This window comes from Papaver somniferum, chromosome 3 (assembly GCF_003573695.1).
Source record: "Papaver somniferum cultivar HN1 chromosome 3, ASM357369v1, whole genome shotgun sequence".
Classification (NCBI taxonomy): Eukaryota; Viridiplantae; Streptophyta; class Magnoliopsida; order Ranunculales; family Papaveraceae; genus Papaver; species Papaver somniferum.
The window spans coordinates 59,035,178-59,044,384 of NC_039360.1; positions in this window are offsets into that span (position 1 = coordinate 59,035,178).

Sequence of the window (9,207 nt, forward strand, 5' to 3'; positions counted from 1 at the left end):
AATATAATGGAAGCAAGGATCGTTCCCACGAAGAGCAGGGAGTTTAGTTGTCAAAAATGTCACAAATGGGGGTTTTTGTTTTAGATTCAGAATCTAAATAAATAATAAAGCAATGAGAAGTAATTAAGATTGCAAGCAAAATGGAGTGAGATGATCGAGGAATCCTTCTTCGTAACTAAATATTCATCAAAGTAGTATATTCATCCATTCATCATTAATCATATATTATTACTAACCATAAGATAACAAATACGCTTAGCTATCTCCAAAATCCCTTAAGCTACTGGACAACAGGTACGCTTAGTCGCCAGAGTCTATCCGTCTGAACCACCTTGAGGTACGCTTACAAGATGTAATTCAGTCGAATGCTTTATGGTCTGTGAATTTAGGTTTAATCCTAGTAGTTAGACTCAGTACGCTCGGTCTACTTTCTAGTGTTGTGTTTGCACGTGATTGCTTTACGGAATCCCTCCGCAAGGTCTCACGTTCTCTACTTGTGTAAGAAATTATTCAACAATTACGGATATCCTAACCCTTATTAGCATTAGATTGAGTTAACAAATATATTCAGTTGGCCACCTAAACAATCTATCAATCAATCATATTCATTTTTAATAATAAACACAAACAATAATCATATGAAGAAATCAGAACAGATTCATATACTAAATCAAATCATATATAGTACTTAGAATTCATCCTCAATCAAATAAGTAAATTAGCTAGACATAATGGAGTTTATAGAAAGCAAATTGTAGTTGCAGAAGAACTCTAGATACTGCTGCTTATGTTGCAGGAGATCATCCACTGTCGCCTTGTTGCAAGAAAACTTTAGCTACTACTGCATATATGAACTCTTAATGTTTCTGTTCTCTCTTTGGGTACTTCTGTCGAACAGTTTCTGGACGTGAAAGTGAGGTTGAGGAGATACTTCTCTGTGGTGATTCGAGCCTCTATTTATAGCCTTTTGTAGCTGATATTTCGAATCTGATAATCACCAAACTTACCTTAGCCGACTCGAATCCTAAAACACGTTCAAATCTCCACCATTCATCTCAATCGACGGTGAAAGCTTGGCCCGGTGACTGTTTTTTTTTGCCGACTCTATTCTCATCCAAACTCTGAATTCTCGGTCAAGTTTCAACTTCCCAATATTACCTAATCTCTATAGACGCGTACGAGTGATTCATGTTTATCTTAGACACGGAAATAACCTACAGATCTTCCATAGAGTCCATACTACTCACCGTAGCAACAAGATTGTTTCACCCCTGTTTTGCGGTCAAGTAAATTGGTTCCAAATCAAACACGAGTTCCTGTTTTATCATTTAACATCGACCTATTCTCGGACTCGAGCTCGTCACCAACAATGGCAGCAACGTTCACTGCCAGCTTGAGTTCATTCCTGCCTGGTCGTGTTCTTCAGTCACAACAAATCCCGAGCATTACTTCCATGATCATGATCAATCAATGACATCATCTACTGCCGATAATGACAACAGTATATAGTTCAAATGTTGCGAGTTCTTCATCTCTGCCATCTCGATCAAACTTCATCGGCAACTCAGCTCCATCAATACTCCTGTGATCATTAGCAGCAACTCGAGTCTCACTTCCATTGATATTCTCGAGCAGCATCTTCTGTGTTTTGTTCTCAATCAAAACTCCTTCATGCTAACAGCCGCAGCTCCATCGGATCATCAATACTAGCAATCTCCTTCTTAACTTTTTTTTACCAGTGACCCATCTTCTTTTCTCGGAAATGGCAGAGGTTCATCATCGTTATCCTATCACGACCAGTCATCATGATATTCAACACCATTATTTGTTCTTTGCTGAGCTCTTTTCTTCCTTCGGTAATGGCAGCAAACCAATACTCGTTTTCCTTCGTATTCTCTCTGTTGTACTTCATCATTTCAGTTTACTCATCTCATTATCGTCAATGGAAACAATCACTCCATCTCCATCAAACTTCATCGACATCACTGCCAATGGAAGCATTTGATAACAACATCACAATCCCGAGTATCTACTCCATCTTTTTAATCCTGGCGAACCCATTTGAAATCAGTAATAACTCAACACTACATATTTACGAGAAGATCATGATAGCAGCAAAATATCGAGCAACAAATATCCATGCAGAAGTCTCGTCGGGAGGAAGAAGAAATACGCGCGCCTGCTTTTAACAATATGTAAACTGCTGGTTTTCCCTTTGTAATAGACTGGACTGTGCTTAACACATCCCTTGAAAACTGACCGCCCCTTAACAGATTGGATGCCCCTCAACACTCGACGAGGTTCCAATAGTAGTTTCCCGTGAAATGACCATTTTGCCCTTTATGCTTCCAACTTCTTGTTTTGCTCATAACTTCTTCATACGAGCTCAGAATTACTTCATTCTTTCGCCGTTGGCTTCATATTTTCGTCCTATTCAAGAAGAAAAGTATAAATCTTGTACTTGAATGAGTTTCACTTGGTATTTGACCATTCTCCACTTGTAGCTAGCTTCTTTTATTGCACAATTAAGTGCCAATTCACTTCTTTTGGATGATTCACCTAATAAAACACAAATAAAAGAAAAACAAACGTAATATACAATAATTCACAAGAAAATGTAGCAAATACTATCATGGATTCGACACTAAATGTATGCAAAATATGCACTTAACAGTAATCCAGCGGAAGCTTTAAGTTATGTGAACTTAGGTTGATCCTAGCAGTTAGACTCTTAGCGCAAGGTTCACTTACTAGTGTTGTCTTCACACACGATTTCTCTACAGAATCCCTCTGCGAGGTCTCACGTTTTCTACTTGTGTAAGGGTTATTCAACAATTACACGGATATCCTAACTCTTTACTAGAAATAGAATGATCAATAGATTAATCTAGCGTGCACTCCAAACAATCTAATTAATCAATCATAAACCCTAGAAATAGTGAAAACACAAGATGATGATAAAAACTCTCAATAGGTTTGTATTAATAATAAAGCTTCACGCTTAGAACATTGAATTCATCCTTAATCAGCAAAGGATTTAGCTACTCATATTACAAAGAAGATGATAATGGTGGTTCCCCTAAAGGGGTAAACCCTAGGTTTTGATGTAAAACTTGTGATATGAGATTCGGTCGATGATATGTGAAAGGCTTAATACCTATTTTTATAAGTTTACATTGCTTGGCCTTCACGTATTTAGTTCGGTTCAAGAAACTCGACTCGAAAAACAAGAACTAGCGACCCCAAACGTGCCCTTAGGCCTTCCAAGGTGTGCATACACGTTTTCCTACTTGCTAAGTACGCGTACCAGTACGCAAACCTCAAATTCCAACAGAAATTTTCGGAACTAGGGTATGCGTACCCTACTGTCTTTGGTATTCAATAAAAGCTTGTTTTGGCCACAACTTCTTCATCCGAACTCGGAATGACCTCATTGTTTTTGCATTATTTTTATATTTCCATTATCTTAAAGTTCATGATGAGAAATCCTTAATTTGAATGAGTTAAGATCGGTCTTTGGCCCATCTCTTGATTTTGAGCGTTTTGCTCTTTTACGTCGCACTTCTTCCACTTCTCTTGGACTTTGGCACTTGGATACTTGGAATACTTCTCTTCCTAGTTATTTTCAGCACTTTGTAACTCCTTTTTGGATGATTCACCTAATAGAGGAAAATAAGCGAAAACAAGAGTAATAATACGAATAGATGCAAGAATAATAACTAAAACAAGTATGGAACGGACACTAAAATCATATGAATTATGCACTTATCAATTACAGGTTCTGTTAATTGGAAACATCAATACCATGGTTGGATGTGTGATTTAGTTGAGTTAAAAATCTTCTTCTGTTGCTGTAATTTTGGGCCTACGTAGTTGGCTCTTTTTTTATTATCTGTTTAATTTTGGGCCTATGTTGTTGGATCTTCTTATTGTCATTTTTTACAAAAAGCAGTTGTAATCCTTCAAAATTTTTATTATCTTTTTATTAATAAAATATGTAATTTAGAAAGAAAAAAAAAAGATGGCCGAAGCACTTCATGTCTTCATGGTCCCTAACAAAAACGAAAGGGTGGCCGAAAAATTATTCTTTTAAAGACCACTAATTTATTTATTTTATTTTTTTTGTAGTTCTTTGGGACCATGTGTGCTTCGTCCAAAGACGTGCTTCTTTTCCTTACAAAAATGAAGGGTGGCCGAAAATCGTTCTTTTAAAGGCTGTTGGTTTTTTCTGGTAGTGTTTTGGACCCATGTGTGATTCGTCCAAAGATGTGCCTCTCAAATGAAGAAGGATTATCTATTTCTTTTTGAGCTAAGCTATGGATTAAAGTTCATGCATATCTCATCCATTTTTGCATCGCGTAATAGTTGTCTTAACTTATACGTTTTATTTTATTTTCTTTTTTTTGTACAGTTCACATTTTTATACATATGACCGATACACGTACTTTTACGCAGTTGTGCATAAGAAGTAGTTAGCTGTACGTGAAGCAACTTTTTTTGTCTAGTATAACCTTTTTCAGTATATGTGAACACAAACCGGCATATGATTGGATTTTTAATTTCAGTTCATCATTTATTTGTATATATGTGGATGGTTTTTGTTCTGTTATATGTGAATACACTGGTGACTTCACATGAAGGTAGTGGAAGCAGTAGTAGTCAGCTGGGGAAATGTCAATCCCCGGTAAGTACTTCATTTGGTTATACATATATTGTTAAGTTTTTAAAATTTATGAATATTGACCTTCATTTCATATTTATGAGGTATTACACTGGTGAAAAGTGAATTACAGTGGGATTGACATCAACTTGTGCAGTGGGATTTGTAAAGACCCTCAAGCTCGTTAACGCTATTTGACTGGTCTAACAATAGTCAAGTGACGATTTAGCCGATAATAACTCGATTAGTTTAACACGAACGTTAGTTAATAGAAATTAAACTAACAACGATATAGATACAAAATTAGTACCGTTGGATATATCTCGAAAAGTTACGCAGAATGGACTACTCGAACGTGTCAATCGGATACCGGACGAAGAAGATATCATTGGTTTAGTATGAAGGGTAAAATCGTCATTTCATGGGAAAACGCTATTGATGCAACACAAACACGTTGTGGCTGCCCTTATCAAAGAAATTGCGTGTCCTAGTGTTCCCTTTGGGCCTTATCTTCACCAAATCGAACGGAGAGAATCATTTTCTCTTATTCTTCTTCCTTCTTTCTTCTTCTGCTATTCTTTTCTCATGTTCTTCTTCCTCTTCGGATGATAAGAGTTGGTATGAGATAGAAAGACAATCGATGGGTTAGAGAAGATGAACTAAAATATGTTGTTGGTGTTGATGAAGAGATGAGAGTGGTGTTGTTTCTTGGTTAATCAGAAATTAGGGTTCGGTTTGAGTTCAAGGTATAGAAGAATTGAGTAATTAAAGATGGATTCGAGTGATTGGTGATGAAGAATAAGAAGGGTTGGTATTAATTTGTTGTTGTGAAGCTTTCTTTTCTTTTGAAGAATCACAAATCAGGTAAATTAGGGTTTTATTAATTTGAAGGTTTAATTGTTTGAATCTGATTGATTAAATGATTAATTAGAGATGGGTTTCATACAGTATGAAGTTGAGATGTTCTATGAAGCTTAATTTTGATTTCAAAAGAAGTTAGAGTTTTTGTTCTTCCCCAAATTATAATTAGGGTTTCATGAAAATTGTAGAAAGGATTGAGAAGATGAAACTGAGTATCTAAAGGAATGGTTAAAGTTGGGTTGGATATGAATTAGAATATAAAGTTGAAGAATAGCTTGGAGTTGGTAGTTAGAGTTTCATTTCGTTTTAATGAAGATTTGGGAGTTAAATTAAGGTTTGGTTGAGAACTGTCTGGGTGGTTGAATCGGATACAGTCCATAGAATTCATAGTTATGCCACTGAGATGATGCAGGTGGGATTGTAAATCGTGTTTGGGCACTTGTATTAAAGTTTAATGATGGGAGATAGTGAGAAGCATTAGAGGTTTAGCTGTTGTGCTATTGCCGTTGAGATGGAGAACTGTGAATGGATGTCATTGAAGCTGAGATGTTGGGGATATTTGTTTGAATGGTACTTGGTCTCAACTGTAGTGGAAGTGTTGAGACATGAGATAATTATGTGGGTGTTGATGTTTTTGTAAGATGTTGTCGACGACGGGATTAAATCACAGAAGTCGGCTGGTTTGTGTTTGTTGGTGATGAGTATGTAAGATATTGATTGATGCAGTGAGGATTATAATTAAGTTGATGATATAGGTGAAGTGAAGTTGTCAGTTGTTATTATAGGAAACTGTGTGTTGAATGAGAGAGAAGACTATGGAGCACTATTAAGAGTTGAAGTTGAATCCCAGGAGTTAATTGTAGTTGGGAGTGAACCTGCACTTATTATGGTGTTGTTTGTGTGTTTGAGAGTTGCAGGCAGGGAAGTTGTAACTGAGTTGGTAGAATGAAGAAAAGTTAGATTATTGGTTATAGAGAGGTAGATAATGATTGATGTGAAAGGCTTGGAACTGCTGTTATTGCAGGTAGGCTGTTGTTGTTTTTGTAAGTTGTTTTTGAAGTCTATTTGAATGATTGAACTGATAAATTATTAGATTGAAGTTTAACTTAAGTTAGAATTGCAGCTGTGTGAGATGAACCTTTAGCCAGTCTGACTGAACTTATTCAGTCTGACTCAGTTTTTTTTAGATGACTCAGATATGTGATTGAGTTGAATCGGTGTAGATTCACCGAGTTCCCTGTCTAGACCCGAATTGACTCAGTTGACCGATTCATGTTTGACTTTGACCTTGACTGCTGACCTAGCCGTAGACGGTGACTGTTTGAGACCCTTTGACTGTTAGATTGACGTTAGAGACTGTCAGTTGACCAGATGGACCAGGCCTTAGAATAATGGGCCGGATTAATGGACTTGGGTTCAGGCATACTTTGATTGTTTGGACCCTTATGGTCCGAATTAACCTTTGACTTATTCTACAAAGTTGTAGATATTCATAAGACTTAGCTACTGGACTAAAGAACCAACCTAAAAGATTTAGTAAACCCATATATGTTCTAAAGATAGATAATGGAAAGGTGTAGAGTCATAAATGGGATTAGAACCATTAGTTAGACATGTATGATTCTTGTGTGAGACATTTTGGCTAGTTTCTTAGACTTCTTATATGATTAACAGTTGGTTTATATTAACAACGACCGATTCAAGGATGAACCAGTGGATCGTGAATCTCGAGGTAGGCGAGGCTTGTCATCAAAAGAGGTGGGAATCGATAACGAACTCTCTTGGATTCATTATGGTTTTACAAATCTTTATATTGTGAAATTCATGCATATCTTTGTGTGGTATGAGATGTGTGCCGACACTATATCCAGTATTCTATGGCTAGGGCGATACACCGCAGTATTACACAGCTAGGGCGATACACCGTAATATTATTCTTCCTTTATGTGCGAAAACACATATCTCATACATGTATGTTTACCGTTCTTTATGGAAGTTTATTGTTCTTTTAAATTGCTCTGAAAAGTTAAGTTTCTACAATATATTTTACTGTCTTTCCATGTGTTATCGATTTTCGATAAAACCTGCATTGTCTTCAAATCATATTAATGATTACTTGAAAGTTAGTTGTTATTTCCATTGGGCACCCCTTTTAGGGATGATGTGCTCACCCATTTCCACTTTCATTTTCAGAGACAGATCAAGATGCACATGTGACGATGAAAGCTTCGAAAAATTATTTACGTTAGTTAGCTACCGCTATGTTTATTATGTGTTTGTATTCTATTTGTAAATCAACTCACTATTGAATATGTATCATTTGAGAAGAGTTTTTGTATATATATTTATGAGCGGGGCTAGTTTTTGGGTTAAGTTTTGTAGCAGATTTCTTATTTGATTGTTTAAGTAAATGATTTAGATTCTTTAGTGCCTCATTTTATAGTGAACCCTTGGATTAGTCAGCTGCTACCTTTGGGGCGCTACAGGATTGGCATCAACATGTATCGATTGCAGATACTCTTTAGTGGATATATTTATGATATTTTTTGCATAACAAGTGGCATAAGTCTTAGAAGTGGTGTTGATGTTATGGAATTTGAATTTTGTTGCAGATGTTACATATGTGTTGTATGACCTTGAGGTCACGATTCAAAGAGTGAAAGTGATGAAAACTCCAGATGACAAATCATTGTAAGTATTTCACATATATAATTCGCTTAATTGGGTCCAAAAGTTGTGCACAGTTAGATTTTAGTTTATGATCTTTTTCATGATATATGTTAGAGCACTGCTCGGTTGAACCCATCAAGCGTTGGTATGTCAAGGTTGGTTGTAATATTTTAGTATCAAAACTTAATTATAGTCTCTTGATTAAAACTACTAGAGTCATCTTCGTTTAGGTTAGTGATGTGTGTCGTAAATGCAACAAATTAATCAAGATATTTCCCACTAATTAACTAGTAATATAGTGGTAGTAAGGATCGTTCCCACAGAGAGCTGTGTAATTGATAGATTATTTATAGTAGCAAAAAAAACCATAAACACAAAGAGGGGTTGAATTAAAGCAAAATAAAATAAATAACAAATAAAATAAAGATAATCAAAGAGTCCTTCGTCGTTACCAAACGTTGACTCGATAGTATACTTATCTATTTTCGTTAGAACAATTCATCACCAACCGTAGGAAAGAAGCTAGATCCGTGTTATCCCATATTTCCTCTTGTAACCGGTTACTGAAGCGCTCACATATCAAGTTATATCCAACTGAACCACCAAGTAAGCACACTCAAGGTATAACCCAATCGGAAGCTTTAAGTTATGTGAACTTAGGTTGATCCTAGCAGTTAGACTCTTAGCGCACGGTCCACTTACTAGTGTTGTCTTCACACATAATTTTTCTATTGAATCCCTTTGTGAGGTATCATGTTCTCTACTTGTGTAAGGATTATTCAACAATTACACGGATAACCTAACTTTTTACTAGCAATAAAATGATCAAAAGATTTATCTAGCGTGCACTCTAAACAATCTAATAAATCAATCATAAACCCTCAGAATAGTGAAACAAATGATTATATGATTAAAACTTCGGATAGATTTATATAACTATTAAACCTTCACGCTAGAAAATTGGATTCATCCTTAATCAGAGAAGGTTTAGCTACTCATATTTTAAGAAAATGGGT